At 37.9% G+C, this 16683-nt stretch overlaps 1 long non-coding RNA gene across 1 annotated transcript in view; it reads right to left on the reverse strand.

Moving 5' to 3' along the window:
- Positions 1–331: 331 nt before the first annotated feature.
- Positions 332–16683, reverse strand: part of LOC140258036 (uncharacterized) — a 34208-nt gene continuing 17856 nt past the window's right edge. Inside the window, exons 2-3 of the long non-coding RNA XR_011905170.1 lie at positions 1639–1717; positions 332–548 (exon numbers count right to left, since the gene is read on the reverse strand). This is a non-coding gene — a long non-coding RNA (uncharacterized lncRNA). The remainder of the gene's footprint in view (positions 549–1638; positions 1718–16683) is intronic.

Here is a 16683-nt window from a genome sequence, read left to right on the forward strand (position 1 = left end):
AAGAGTTCCATATTCTGATGTTTTGCACTGAAGGGTCTGATAAGGTAAAAAATATTCTCAATTGAATAATCAGAACTGAACTTCAAGCTGTGATATTCATATGAACATTAGCAGATTTGGACTGAATAAACATAAGTTCATTGGTACACAGAAGTGGAAAAAATAATAATTTTTCAACATTTCCTTACGCAGACTGCCTATTCCACTATTAAAACACCCAACAGATTAGTGCACTAGAAAGGCCAAGAATCATGTGAAAATCAACTAAGCAAGGAGGTCAAGGAGTGTCATTCCTTAACTTTTTCTTTCCAAAATGCAGCTTTTCCTACTATGATCTCTACAGTCTGTATCATCCCGGACAGACAAGAGCTAAGCCTGCTGTAATACAAAAGAGAAGCAAAGTCTCACAAAGAGTTTGTTCTTACTGAGCTGAGGGGAGACCTAGTAGAAAGGATCAGCTCACAAGGACAGAAGGAGTTTTGATATCAAGGCCTTCTAATTTAAGATTGTTTCCCAATGATTTCCAGACTTCACACTGGTTTCTTTCCCTGAGGAATAACAAAGAAAGTAAGATTAGAAAGATAATCAGAAAAAGAAAAAAGGAAAAAATATATAAGGAAAACCATTGTTGTAGTTGCAGTTAATGTTGAAGTGGATTTCATAATCTGAACTCTTTCTCGTGGTGTTCAGGTGCTCATCCTGATAACTAGATGCAAGATGAAATTTTGAGATGTAACTGTAACTGCTTGATATGCAAGTTTCCCTCACCATGGATTGCATTCTCTGCAATTTGTGCCCATTACATTCTTCTAGAACATCCCATAATCATAACTTCATAAAATTTTATAGACAATCTCATGAAATTGCCCCCTTATGTACAAGCAAGAAATTTTTTGTAAGTACAATATAGTCATTTACAGCTTCAGATGCCACCCAGATGGATTCCCTTAACCTCAGCTCAGAACACCTTTATTTGAAGGTGTGATATAAGTTTCAAAAGAGAGTAAAATTTCTTCTTTTTTTGTTGTTGTTCTCCTCCCCCTCCCCCCTAAAACAGGAAATTAATCAAAACCATTAACTTTATTTTTTATGCAACTATAACGGCAGCAACAGAGGCAACTTGTCCTCAAAATATGAGTAACTTCTAGGAGGGATAGAAATGATCAGTAATACGATTGGCTTTGACTTCTGATTTGTCTTCTACTTGCAAGGCAGTTTCTTTGATGCCTCATCAAGTTTTAAATTATAGGTATGGGAGCAATCATGTTGTTCAGATACTAGGAAGATTAGCTATTGCCACAGGAATAGGAAATGAATCAAAGTTTACTTCCTTCCCCTTCTCTCACCTCCAACCTCCTCATACTACAGATATTATCAACGCTCAAGTTTGGATGAACAGCTTACAGAGACTTGTTAATATTCACCTTCAAGTTATTGATTCAGACAACTGCTTTACTGAATGGGCTCCAGCACAGCTATGTTGGTCAGCATTACACTTGGTCTTACGTTTCCAGCAGTGTTTGAAGCACTCTATCAATTTTTCACTGCCATGTCTCTGAACATCTCCCTTGCCTGAAAAACTGACAGCTCCTGAAAGGACTGAAGCAGAAGAAAAAAGATTCTAGACCTCTAACTTGCCTTCTCAGAAGCAACAAATGCTTGTCCCTTTGGATTAAATGGTTACTATCTTCATAGGCACAGGAATCCATAAACAAAACTACAAAACAAACAAACAAAAAAAAATTAAACAACAAAACCTCACAACAACAATCCCCCAGAAGGTAATGAATGCTAATGAAGTATGCACTGTCATATGGGAGGGATGGGAGCATGGGAGCAAAGCAGTCTAAATGTGGTGAAGAAAGCAAGATGAAAATAGAGGCTTAGGACAAAATATTTACTTGAAAAGGAAATGCAATAAAGTCTATCATACATATGCCAAATGTCAATAGCATGTGTAATTTCTTGTTAGAACAGCACAATTACAGCACAGAAAAGGGATTCCTTCCTCACTCTTATCTCTCCCTAATTTCTTCAAACATCAGGACAATAGCAAAACTTGCCTGTTTTAGAGGTTATATATGCAGAATTAATAGAGGCAGTCCAGCTCAGACTCTAAGGCATGTCAGCTCCCCAAATACATTTCTTGTACCGCAGTGATCTATTTCAGTATTTGCTGGAGCATGGCAGGGGTTGTTGAATAAACTCTTTCTGAAAAGCCTCTATTAATGAAGTACATTTTTCCTAAGTTTTGTTTTTTTTTCCCCTACTGTTCTCCTAATGAAAAGATAACTACATTGCCCACATAGTGTAAATAACAATAAGTGCTTCTACTTCCTTTTTTTATGGCTCAGATCCAAGCACATTTTGACATTGAGAGGCAAGCTCATTCTGTCCAATGATATTTTATTATTTTAATTTCTCCAAATATTGTGTAGTTCATATTTTACATTCAGTACATAGTTCTTACAGTTGCTCAATTAATAAGTCCCCTTAGGAAGAAGAATCTGGAAACCGCTTTTCTGTCTGGTATTAGCTTAAGCTACAGCACAAACCTGGTGTTACCAGTGCAGATTTTTTGCCAAGTTACCTAACAATGGGGTGTATAGTCTGAAAGCTGCAACAACACTTACCAAGTAGTATATGACATATTTGATTCCTTCAGCAATATTCCCCTCTAACACGTTTGGCTTTCAATGGCCCTACTCCTTCCTTGTTAGCAATATACTGTAGAGCCTGAAGCAACATACTAACAGTTCAGAAGCCAGCCAACTATCACTGCTTTACAAAACAATTCTGTTGCTGAATCAATATTTTTATGGCCTCCAGCTACTAGAAATGTCAGTATTTTTAGAGCTGCCAAAGCACTGAAATGTCATTTTCAAATCAAGGCCTAGATGATGATCTCCATTACATTTGTATAATTGGATGTCAGCAGAATCACACCGGATTTGCAGATGAAACTGCTCAAAATACAGTTTCCTCACCCTATTTATTTTCTAACTTGCCTCCTAAGCCACTATTTTTAGATCACCTCATCTTGAGGAAAGGCAGGTAGCCACAGACCTGACTCTATTAAGACAGCTGTTATAGTTTCTTAATTCTTCACTGACCAGCTTCCTTGCAAGCTGTCAAACTTCTGCTGCAGCAATGGCTAGAAACATCATCAAAGGAGCAGATGTGCACCTCAGCTGGTAAGCTGACCAGATACTCTTCCCAACAAACTCAGTGCTCCTTTTGATCATGCTGCTTAGCTTCCATTCTGTCATTTTTCTCCTCACTCTGTAATATTAGCCAAGTCTGTAGCAGTTGCTTTCCCAATAGGACTCCAGAGAACAAATCCCTTATTTACATGTGGGTGTTTTTGCATGTTGTTTTTGTTTGTTTGTTTTACATAGCTACAGTCTTTCTCTTCATTTCCTACCTCATGACATGACTGCACACACACGCACAGGAGAGAAGCATATTTTAAATGTGGGTCTGTGGTTGCTGGAGGAGGTTAGTGTGGCTATAGGTTAGCCAACAGCAATAAAGAAAATCATCAGAAAAGCCTAAAAGGAAGAAGAAAATGAGTATTTTTTTTCACCTGACTGCATCCCCCTACTTATCATCACAAAGAGCAGTGGAAAGGGAATAACACCTGCCATAAAGGAGCCCCTGCATAGTGCAAAGGTCAGACGCAAGCAAATCAAACAAGCAGCTGGCAGTCTCCCAGGTCGGAAGATAACCAACAACTGAAGAGAGTTAATTAATATTTTTGGTGCATGACCATGCTTTTCAGTTTTAATTGGTGGCAAGTGAGCAACCAAAGAATTGTAAGTGGAATTTCATTTATCTGTATACAGCAGATCAATATTCACTCAGCATGCAACAACTCCTTGCATCTCAAAGGGATAAAATAAATTGTCAGTCAGCAGCATGCTTTTGTTGTTGTTGGAATTTTTCTAGCTAAGTTATTCACCTTCTCAAAAGGCAATCTGATAAATGTTTATTTCTTCATAATGCATTCTAACAACTGCTGATTTGTGACACTTGCAGCGAACAGAATTGAAATTCAGAGCAGGGCTCTAGGAAAATGCTAGGCAGCACAAACAAGAAAGGGCTGCAAGAATTTTTTTCTCCACTTCAGATATTGCAATGGCCTCCTATGGTATAAAGGGCACTAATTGAATTTAAGAGATTTAATAAGTGAGAAATTCTCCCGCTCACTTCATATCACAATGAAAGCCAATGCAATGGTATCAGCAGTGGCAGCAACACCAGAACAGCACATAAGTACCAATTTCACAGCCAAGCAGAAGAGATTGTGGAACTATAAAGTTCACTGATAAATGCTAGCTGAGGGCAGTCCTGCATAGCAACGGTGAAAGTTTCACAAACTCTCTCCTGAAGAGGGTATAAAATTAGAGCACCTATTTTGCCAATAACAACTCCTGACCAGTGTCATTTCCAGTGTCACAGAAGAACGCATAGATTTTACTCATCCCTTAGCAAAAAATTTAACTGTACACATCAATGGTGTGTTACTAATTCTGCAATCATGCAGAGCTTGGAAACAGATAATTACAGATATAATTTCTTCATTAAAGCATTTCAGATTCTTAAATATTACCACCTCATTAGTCTAACTCAGTTTTTTACTAAAACACAAGATCCTCTCCATCCATATCGGTTTTTAGTTTCAGAGCTAAAAAGCATAATGCAGATGAAGATGCATAATTCTTATAACAAAGAGCCCACAAATACACATATCTGCGAAATGCTATCAATATGACCACATAGTGACAATTTGACTTCATATAAATATATGCTGTGTGCTCAGAACCATGACAGAATCACAGCTACAACTCAGTGTGCCAGCTAACAAAAGGCAACTTAAAAAGATCAGAGAGGAAGATTCTCGGGAATATGGCAATGCAGAATGCTTATTCTGTAATGTTTTATCATCTTTGTTGAAAGGGACGTTACAGATAGAAGAAATTCCATCAGGAAGAACATATCTTATCCTGGAAAGTGTGTACTGAGACCAAGTTCTTCTCAGTACACACTTTCCAGGATAAGATATGCAGTACAGAGTCTTCACAGGCCTCCAAACTGACAATTACTATGGCAGACAATTACTGTTAACTAGCAGAAAAAGTAGGAAAAACTTTACAACTTCCAGTGAAGAAGAAATATGAACAACATAATAAGAGATAAGAAAAAAAACAAGAACAGCTACTGAGTAGCACAAGATAAGAAGAGGATAAAACACAAAACAAGAAGCTGGTGAAGCACAGCCACGGAGATCACCTAATGAAAGGATAAACAGGGTGCTTAGAGCCGTTGCATTTTCATGCATGCTAGAAGAAAGCAACACATCTTTGAAAGCAATTTGCAAGGATGCACCATTAATCTAGACGGTAAATTATGACAACACAAAGGACAGCCCAAGTGGTAGAGAATCAAAATGGTAACCAAACATATACTGCCCAGTTTTCAGTGGGGTATGTTTCTCATCTGATTCAAATGCTTCTGAGTTCACTCTATACCTGAGGGAAAGCAAACGTAGGGAGCAGATAACTCCACAGGAAGAAAAAAAAAAATAAATCCTGGTGAACGTGAATTAATCTCTAACAATTATTTTAAAAGACAGGCAGAAAAATACAAATTGCACATCAACTGTAATTTATGTTAAATGCCGCTGTAAGCGTTGCACACAATATGCCCACATCCTCAGAAACAAATAAGGGGAAATATAACAGATGTTGCTGCTGTAAAACATTAAGCAACATGACTCCTCCTGCTTTCCTAAATAAATAGGAAAACAAAACAAAACAAAAAAAAGAGAGAACAAAAGGCTTAAATTCATAAAATATTAAATAACTCAGTTGATTCAGTATGTGTGACACTCTTTCTTGCTGCGTATCTCACATCTGCTCTGTGTGATGGTAAAAGAAAGCACGAGCACGAGAGTAAGTATTAGTGTGAAGTGATACCAGTGTAAAACATGTAACTTAGACACTTCCAGAACATGTAACTTTACTGAACTTACAGTGATAGCCTGAAAGAACCTTCTAAGGTTTTGCTATATTTAGAGGGGTGTAAGAGGCCGTGCTTTTACACTATAGCCTCAAAGTTTGCTGAGGATGCACAGGTCCAGGCAAGTCCTAGGCAAGGATTGAGAAATCCTTTGTCTGAGGGACACAGATGGACAATGCGCAAAGAGAGAGAGATAAGCTGCAGATGAATGGCTGTGAAGTGGTCTTTTGTGCGGACTTACCTCGTGGAAGATGGCCATCTCAGGGAGTGCTGCACATGACTCAAGGAATCCAAGCACCCAGGAATGTCACGCAGGCACGAAAAAGGAGGGTAAGACTGGGATCAGCAACCATAAGGTTGGGTTTTCTGACATCAACAAGAGGTGTTTCTGACATCAAATTCCTCATGATCTGACACCTGCATGCCGAAGATGCCCTCACGCTGAAGAACAAGAAAGGTTTTTGCCATCAGATTCCTCACAATGCTCGCGTGCTGAAGAACAAGGAGGTATCTGGCTTCAGTTCCCTCGCTGCTGCTCTGCTGCTTCCAACGGTTCTTCTGGGCCTGCCGCGTGAGACCCGTCTGCTTCCTCCAGCACGTGCTCTGCACTGCACCGGCTTGCTGCTTGTGGCCAGCCACTCTGCTGCTTCTTCCTTCTGCTGCTGCTCCCCCCTGCGTTTTTGCCTTGGACCAACGGAACGCCGCGTGCCGGGACGCTGCTGCATCCAGGTGGTGCTATCCCCGCTTTACGCAATTCTTGCTTTCTTCCTCCCTTTCCTACCGCCCTCTTTCCCCTCCCCATCACCCTAATTCTCCGTACTCGCGGCTTTCCCCATCTTCTCTGTTGATTATTATTTGTAATAAACTGGTCGGACCAACATTTGAACCGTTGTTTCTTAATCTCACACTGGGTATAATATATCAGATAGCCTTGCCTCCCTCCCATAAGTTGGAACAAGACAGGAGGTAAGAAAGATAGACTAAGTCTTTCCATTATTTGGGGAAAGGATCTTGAGGCTTCCCAAGTAAGTCAGATATTTGCTAACTGAAGAACTTCATCTGTCCCAGGAGATTCCTCTGAAGGGCTTTGGAAATAAGACAGCAGTTTTATTCCTCTCTCACCTGCCTGCTGGTGAGATAATCATGGTGTTGGCACATACAGTAGCAGGAAGTTCTTAAAAACGTTATGGAGATGTAATTCCTGCCAGACCTCCCTTGTCCTTGGCCTAATGACATCCATCCCATTTTATTCTTCTAGGACAAGGCTAATCAAGACAGAGCTAAGACCACAAAGAGGAGGTTTGTAGTCAGTCAATGAAAAATAGATGTAAAAGATGAAAGGAAGCAGAAAGGCATGAAAAACAGAACCTACACGTACATCAAGCCTAGGTCACATTGCAGCAACTTCCAGGGAGACAGACTCCATTTAGGTAGGAGCAAGGTTATTGTTTGCAAAGAACGTGTTGAATAATTGTTTTGTGGGGTTTGTTTGGTTTGTTGTAATACCCCTACTGTTGCTCTGATTAGTGTTGTTTGCTATTTCATTTCATTATCTTCAAGTTATCTTTGCAGAGCAAAGGTTCCCTTGTGGATTCACTTTACCTCATTGCTTACTCATCACTGACTACAGTGACAGAACATGAAACGATGTTAGATACTGTGGGATCAGATTCTGCTCTCATCTTTCTGAGGAGTTAGAGGGCAAAGAAATCAAGAAACCCTGTTTTCCATTTATGTGCTCCTCCATATCTCAGACTATCTAAACAGAGGAATCTGAAGATTGCCTCATATTCTCTTCTCTGCATATTATTCTTTCTCTGAGCTCAAGCTACAAGAAAAGCTTTGTAGCATTACATTTGCACCATTCAGCAAAACCTAGTAAGGGCTCAAAGTAATTGCTAAAATAAGTTTCCACCTCTTTTTTTTTTTTTTTAATAAAACACTGAAAACAAATGTAATTCCTGTCTTCTGCCTACACATCCTCCCTCCCTGCTGAGCCAGTGCACTGTGATGCTAATGCCAGTAACATTCAGACAGAGATCAAGCAATGCAGCCAGCTCTATCTCAACTCTTTCAACTTGAAATTTTACTTGGCTGTACATATTACTGCCTGAGAAATATAAAGCCATTTGTTCTCTAATAAAAAGTGTTTTTAGATAGAATTGGAACTACCCCAGATTCAGGCAGGGAAGGAAGGATGCTAATCCAACTAAAGATTGGAGAGGGTGAAAATCTCTTACTAGTGCAGAGATGCAGGTCATCTCAGAAACATGCACGTTCAGCAGTAAAGTTATGTTTCATACATGTGTAGCTGTAAGGATGTAACTAAACAACATCACTCTTTACTGTCTGGTACTGCAGAATCCAGTTGATCTATTTTTGATGCTAGTGAAGAGAACCTTGGCAAGAGGTGTGTTACCGGTCTGAGTACTCATTTCATAACAGAAGTCTTTTAACTCTACTACCTAAATTTCAAAGCCAGTTTCCAGTCATCAAGTCTTAACTGCTCAGGGTTCATATAGACATTTTTCTGGTACCTGTATCACCCCCTTTCCACCTTTGATGGATTTACCAGGATTAAGAAGCAGTTTCCAAGCATTACAAATGCAGCAAGAGTTCATTTGTATGGAGTAATAGAGGCCAAGGATGAGTACCCTGCTTTTCTCTCCATCTGCATACATTTACCACTGCTGTCAGCACAATTAGATTTTAGGACTGGCTAATGACTGTAAGTCATAAACTGAAATGGTTTTATAGCAAATACTTTTAGCATGAAGACATACCTACGAATAAGAAGAGCTTTCAGAAAACCCTATATTAACACAAGCACTTTACTAAAAACATTATCTGTCAAGTTAACACAAAACTATGAAGTTCTGCAATGAGTTCACATTCAAATGACTACAGAAAGCAGCTAAGTGAAACATTAAACAATTACTAGAGATATATTAATTGTATTTGTATTTTATAAATATCTGAATATACCTAAACACTGAAGAGCCACCTGAAATTTGTGGAAGATTCTGCCAGCTTAATGTCTTGGTGTCCTTTTTTATATTCTCTAGCAAAAGTAATAAAACTGTTTGTATGTTAAAATAAGCACAGATAATACTTCACGTACACCAGCTTTTCCAACACTAGATCCATACTGTTACCAAACTAAATAAATAGTGCTTTCCTGTACAAAAATAAATAAATAAATTAATTTAAAAAAAAAAAAAAAAAAAAAATGAAAACTTAGACTGATATTGAACACATCAGGTATCCAGGGGTCTCCCTCCTGAGCAACACAGAATGGTGGTGACATAGCAAATGAGGAATGAGCCTCCTGGAATATGAGGACAAAACATGGCGTTTCCCTTCTTGTTACACCTGACTTAATCTAACTGACAGTGAATAACGTGGCTTTAAGCCTCACTTTCTATGAAGCCCTGAATCACTGAGCAGGAAACATACAATTTTGGATACTCAGAACACCAAATAAAGCATACAGCTCCCTAGCTGCTATGGAAGTTGCATGTAGATACCCAGAACCATTGCTCTGATCACCACTGCTCTGTATTTTAGCAATGAAGACCTTAAAGTTTTTGGAAAGAGCTCACTGACAGTGAAGTCACTGAATAGGCAAATATCAATTCACACACGCAGCTCTATTGACTTCAGAGAGACTGCTCATCTGTGAAGCAATTCTACAGCCACAGTGAATATAAAAAGCCAATCAATATCCTACATTTCTTCTCTAACTGTCACTGAAGTTTAACCTGTCAGCAATCGCAACCCCAATTACATGAATTAAGCTTTAGGTAAGATATATGACCTTACTGCTGCAATGTTGCTTCCATGTCTTACCATGGAGAGAATTACAGTTTTCCTTGTAACGTACAAGCAAGTGCTATAAAACTGTATTCATCCATGCCATGCTGCTTTTATTGGTCTGAATGCTTATGAAGAGCCAGTACGCTTAGCACAAACGTATCTGTAAATGAAGAAACATCAACCCACGCTTAAAAGCACAGTCTGTGCCCTCTGATTCAGTGCCTGCTCTCCTTTTGCAACCATGTAACAGAAGAAACCTGGCTACTAAATCAACTGCTGAAACAATCATGGCCTCATGCTGCAGAAAGAGACTGAGGGAACCAGCACTCCCCTAGAAATCCAGTCAATTAAATTTTGCCCAGAAGGGATCCAATCTAATATCAAAGATGCTGCCATAAGGGTAAGTTCCCTGGAGCAGAGGGTTAATGATTTAGAGCATGTCGGGCTGGCCTGAAGCACTGGAATCTAACTAAATAAATAAATACATAGGGAAACAACCAAACTAGATACTTGCAGAAATTAAAAAGAAAGAAAAAAAAAAAATTCCACAGAGACACGCTGCAGTAATTGGCACCCCATTTAAGGGATATTCAGTTTTGGTTTGGGGTTGTATTTTTTTTTAATCTCACCTTAAAGCCAGAATATTTGATTTCCCAATATCACTGAAACACCACACATCTTAGAGACTTCTGATACTCACAACAAACCCCAAACACCTCTGGAAGTAACAGCAGCCCCTGCTAGAAATGGGTGAAGTTGGCTCATTTTGGGGCTTTGTTCTGTTGGTGTTCTTTTTGGTTCCTCCATTCAAAATGGAAAAACTGAATGTTGGGTGTCTTTGCAGACTGTAGACCTTCCCTAAATATATGTTTCATCATCAGTATTAAGATTTGATAACAGTCATTGTCCCTGAAATCAGAGCTGCAAAGGTATCTGTGATAGTAAGACTAAATTCTGAATGTAAGGCTCCAGATGCAACTGTGTAACTAAATGCATATCTAAAGCACTTCTAAGAGTCCAAACATGTCCAACCTCAACTCAGTCTCTTTTGTGACTATTATTACTTTTCCCGAATCATCTTTAGGTTTGACTCATCACAAGATGCATCTACTTGCCAAACACATTCAGTTACATAAGCAAAAATGAATTTAAAAAAAATTCAAAACAGCAACAGCACAATTAAGTGTATGGATGCTCATTATGATGGCAACTAAACAGTATTAAACAGAAAGCATATACGTTATCAAAGAACCCTTAGAAATTAAGAGGAAAAATGATAAAATACAACCCAAACTGTTGCAACAAAAGCTCATACCACTTGTGTAAGACAACACGAACAACACCAGCATCTGCATCATACCGAAAAGCATTGTTCATGTTTTTCTACTGAGCATGGTATAAATGAAGACAAAAATTTCTTAACTATCAATTAGTAACTACATGCTTTTATAAAAATATTATAAATAAAAATTATGAGACAGTACTGGGCCCCCATATTCACAAAAACTACTCCCATCCACTGATATCTTATTGCCACACTGTCATCTCATACTCCAGATTTAAAAAAAAAAAAAAAAAAAAAAAAAAAGTCTTGCAAAATCTGTATTTAGTGTCGAGCACACATCACATGGAAGATTAAAGTTTAATTACATGCTTTTCTCTCCATGTATTAAGTTGGAAAAGTCCTACACATGCCATTTGATGCTTCTATGAAGTGTCAGCATGGAGAAAAGGTGCTGGTGAGCTTTCGAGGATATCACAATCAAAACCACCTCGAGGTACTTCCACACCCAGCTCATTACTCACTTGAGGTTTTTGTTCCTCAGCTCACTCAGGTATTTAACTTCCTGAAGGTAGTCAAATGGGCAGCACTTCTATTATCTCATCTTTTGAAGAAAGAGAAAGAGAGATAAGCAGCAGTGGCAGCCAAGGGTTCTTTACTTTTAAGTGCTCCTCTGAGTAGGATATTTAATGTTGGCAGTCATACTGTAAGCTCATTTCTTTAAAAAAAAAATTCCTAGGGGAACAAGCTGTACTGAAATACTATCCGAAATAGTAACCTTTCATCCTTAAGGTCAAAGGAAAAACAGTGTTTGTAAGCTCAGTAAGAACCTCTCTCAGATGTATGTGAATGAAAGCAGGAAGAAAAAAAAAAAAAAAAAAAAAAAAAAAAAAAAAAAAAAAGCCCTACCTCCTATATAAACATCTCAAAAGTAAATAAAATCCTTGAAGGGGAATGACACAGAGCTAAGTGAAATTGCAGAAAGATAAATTATCTCAGGAAGCCAGATTCACTCCTGTGCAGTAAGACAGTAGCAGGACAAAAGACGACTGGAAATCATGACAGGTTTTAATAAATCAAAAACAGGATGAACAGTCTGACCCACCAACTGTGCCTTCTTCCTCCAAAAACATGTTTCTAAAAAAAGTATTACCACTGGAAATTATAATCTATTAACTGCTCCACACCACTGAGATTAAGATGCTTTTGACAAGGGGTTAAAGGTGTTCATTTCAAACTGGCAAAGCAGACTAAGATCTCACTTGAAGTACTAAAAGCATATGAGAAAGGAGCAGAATTATAAAATTCAGCAAAAGTACAAATGAAATCAAGCTATTAGTCCCAATTTTTAGGGCCAAAATTAACTTATTTTGATAGAATTGCAATGCTTACCACAACGGCATATTTGGAGGAATTGTGGTCAATTTAAGGGCAACTGATTTATGAAACACCCATATCACAGAAGATTGCTATTGGTGAGAAATATGAACTCTAGAAAGCTTTGTGTGATGACAACATTGACGATTCAAAAGTTAAAATGATGGTTTGACACCATGCATTCACGTGAGCTCTGTTACCGTTTGCAATATTATTTTATCTGCCAAGCTGTACAGAGGAAGCAGTACTCAACAGAAGGGCACAGGACAAGTTTCCTACCTTTTTAAAAAAGAAAACAACAAATCCTACAACTCTTCACCACAAATTCTCTTAATTTTAACACTGGTTTTCCTTTATGTATTATTTGGTAGTAGCCAGACTCACCCTTATGAACACAGACTAGGTACATCCTACCTATAGACATCTCTCAAGTAGTTGCTATTTTTGTCTTGACGGAAGTTTCAAAAGCTGTCATCTACCAGATTATTATTATTATTATTATTATTATTAAACAAAAATGGCAGTGATTTAATGGCAACTCTACTACACAGCTGTAAATAATACACATCTTCAGGACTATCTTCACTCCAGCACACTGAGGACTAAGAAAACCAGCAAAAGTCATGACAAAGGCTGCATGGAGGTTGGCATTCTCAAGGAGCACTAACTCATTTGGGCATTTTTCAGCTTCAAAGTGAGACTTCAATTTGGTGAGGAAGCCATATGAGACAAGGATCAAGACCTCACCTTTGCTTCTGTTTTAGCCTTTTCTCACACTATTCTTAAGAAGTCTCAAAATTTTCTCATCACAAGCTATTAGTATCTTTACATTTCTTCTGTTTGCAAAGCTATAATTTCACTATTAAGTGTTCTGAAGGGTAGGTGGCATTGCATGACAAGATTTAGCTTAACACAGGTCAGACTCATGATACCAGAAGATTTAAACAAAAACAGTTCCTTTCAGTTTCAGCTGAAACTATGACAAAGCCACTTTATCAAACTCAACAAACCCATCTATCACCTTCTAATTGGAAGTCTTTCTACCAGCATGCTTGGTGCCTCACTAATCTGTACACAACTTAATAAGAAAGTTAATAAATTATGCAAAAGAACTAATTATACCTATTTGTCAAAAGATGAGATAGTTAAACTCAGGACTTAAATAGCAATAAATGAGTATTCTATACTAATTACTCTGACCTAAATTTTGAGAGGTAGGGAAAAAAAGAAGCAGAAATTTTTCTGACTGACCTCTGTACAGTACGAGCTACAACCAAACAGTAAATACAAGGCCAAAAATGCCACTGTTTCATGAAGCACTGGAACATGCCTTTAATTCAAATAATAAATATCATCCTGTTACCAGTCTTCTCAATTGTCCAACTTGTATATTGTAGAAGTCCACTAAAGACAAAAGTTAACATTATGCCATTTGACCCATCTTCTGCTCTCTGTTTTTTTGTTTGTTTTTGGGTAGGGGTGTCTGTAATCAAGTCTGTACTACCATAGAATGGACTGGATTAGAAGTGACATTGAAGACACACTTCAGTTCCAGCCCCCTCAATAATACCAAAAATAATATGAAATAAAGCAGTGTGAAGTGCACTCTAACACACAGAAATCATCTTAAGTAGGTATCCACACACATTTTTGCATATGTTACAGACTCTTTAGATTCTTAAACTAGAACATGTTTTTTTTGAAGTATGTAGGGATCAAAGAAGAGATTATAAAAGATACTATATAAAATAATTAGTGTATTTTAACAAACAGCAAATACTATCATCAAGCAGAAAAAGCATTTAGACTGTGTCCATTAGCATACCTCACTACCATTGGGCACAACCGTTTAGAACTCTACAAGGAGATCTTGCTTCTTTAAAGCACCTTGATTCATGCCTGAGGTGGGGAACAAATCTAACTCCTGCTTCATTTTTTCCCCATGTAAAAGCAAGTGTCTTCTAAACATAACAAGCTTCTCTAAAGGAATTCAAATTTCTTACAGACCACCTCCTTCATCAGCTACTTCAGTTACTGCTTACTGCACTGCCAGTAGTTACTACGGTAAGAATTAACTCTTGGCAAACATATTCTATCAAATATCCAGAGATAGAGACATTTCCTTGCTAGAGCTACATAGCATTTTACATCCGTTCTTGTTCTCCCCATATTATCTTATTATTCACAGCATTCTTGTAGATGACAATGCAGATGACTCAGCCCTTAAACACAATTGCTGACTGATTATAAACTCATTACTCAGAGTCTTTCTTTGCTGAAGTTGCTGTGGTTTGAATATTAGTGTTCAGCCCAGGTCAGCTCAAAGACACTTAAAATTACATTCAGCTAATCCTAATAGAAACAGTCCTCAAATATATACACTAAGGATGTCGTGATATCAGATAGTAAACTCTAAATCACGTAAGATAAATATAGCTATTACAATTAATTACACTAAACTGCCTGAGCCAGCAAAAGGCCTAAGTGCAAAATATTTGATGCAGGCAGGCAGCTATCATTCTACCCGGCAGAATGCCTGTACAATCAATAAGCACTGAGGCTTGCTTAGAAATCAAGAGCTTTCTTTTGACAGGAGGGATGTATAAAGTCATATCTGCTATAAAACAAATCCTTTTAAGAACAATTACAATTAGGGATTGTACCTGCTCAATAGCTGGAAAGAAAAAAAGAAAAAAGGTAATGTAAATGAATATCAAGGAGGAATACCTCCCCACAGATAATTTGTCCAATGTAAAGTATTCCACTTGACCTTCAAGCTTCCCTCTAATACCGTATCAGAATATTTAATGATTGTGCTTTTGAAAGAAACACAAAGGAAATTAACACACCCTTTCAACTAACTGGCAGTGGGAAACACAACCTCCTTTCATTTCAATTTGCTTTTACCAGAGACAGGGCGTGCACCCCTGTATACAAGATCCACAGATGGGGAAAGCTGCCACATACTAAATGCTCTTCTCTACAGCTGTCAATTGAGAGTCACTTTGCAAGTGGGATTCTCAGTATTTGTTGAGGTTAGAGACTGCATAAATAAGTAACAAGGGTTTTCTATTGTGAAGTGCAGAACTAGTTATACCTCAGCTCTCTGGTCAACTGTTCTCTCCTCATTTGACTCACCCACCTTAGGACCTGGATGTTGATTTCTTACTACAAGAATAGTTCCCTTGAGAGACTAAAGTGGTCCCATGTCAGAATTCTGCTAAATTGCCTCTCATTAGGATGCTCTTCTAGAAAGGAGGAAAATCATGAGCTTGATACAGTGTAAGGATTTGAATTAATGTCTCCTTTCCTGAACTATGTATTTCAGCTACCAACTTAAAAATACTCCAACTGAACATAGCCCAGGACATAAAGCAAATCACTAGCAAAGTAGCAAAGGGTATTCAAGGCCGTTTCCACTTGTTTTCTGATACAAAACCTCTGCATTTCTACTTTTCCTGCATATTATAAACCCTCTCTAATGTACAGGCAAGCTATTCAATGAAATAATTTCAGAACAAAGTACTGCAGCATGAACAAAAACTGCTGCTAAGCATAACATTCAACCCCAAGACTACAGACGCAGTAGGAGGTGAAACACTAGCTCACATTTCTGAACAACTATTGACTAAAGATAGTTAGAGAAGATAAATCTTTATTCATGGCAAAGAGAAGAGAGCAAATCAGTACACCAAGTAATAAAACAGCTTGCCTGCATACTGTATGTCCTTCACATTGAAATCAGAGGAACAAAGACACAGAAACAATCATCCTCATAGTGAACTGTAGCACCACACCTCAGTGAGGCTTGTTTTTCATTTACACATTCATCCTCCTTCAGATAGGACCAAACAATAGGTAAAAAAATCATTAAGCTATTTTACTAAAGTTTTGTTTTCACATTCTTTCTCTATTAAATTGCTGACAATTAGTTCCCATAAGCTTAATTACAACCAGTTAAATAAATGTTGTACAAGTCTATAAACAAAGCTTGGTCAATTTGAGATAATGGGTAGCTGAGACTAAATGAGATTTCTACCTCACTACTTCATATGCAACTTACTCAACACATTCAATACTACAGCACAAGGTTCCAGAGGAACCTTGAGTATTGACCCTAGAATTGTCTGAGAATTCATAGCTGCTTAAATGAACAACACAAACAATATTCTTTAAACAGAAAAAAA

This window comes from Excalfactoria chinensis, chromosome 13 (assembly GCF_039878825.1).
Source record: "Excalfactoria chinensis isolate bCotChi1 chromosome 13, bCotChi1.hap2, whole genome shotgun sequence".
In the NCBI taxonomy this organism is placed as follows: Eukaryota; Metazoa; Chordata; class Aves; order Galliformes; family Phasianidae; genus Excalfactoria; species Excalfactoria chinensis.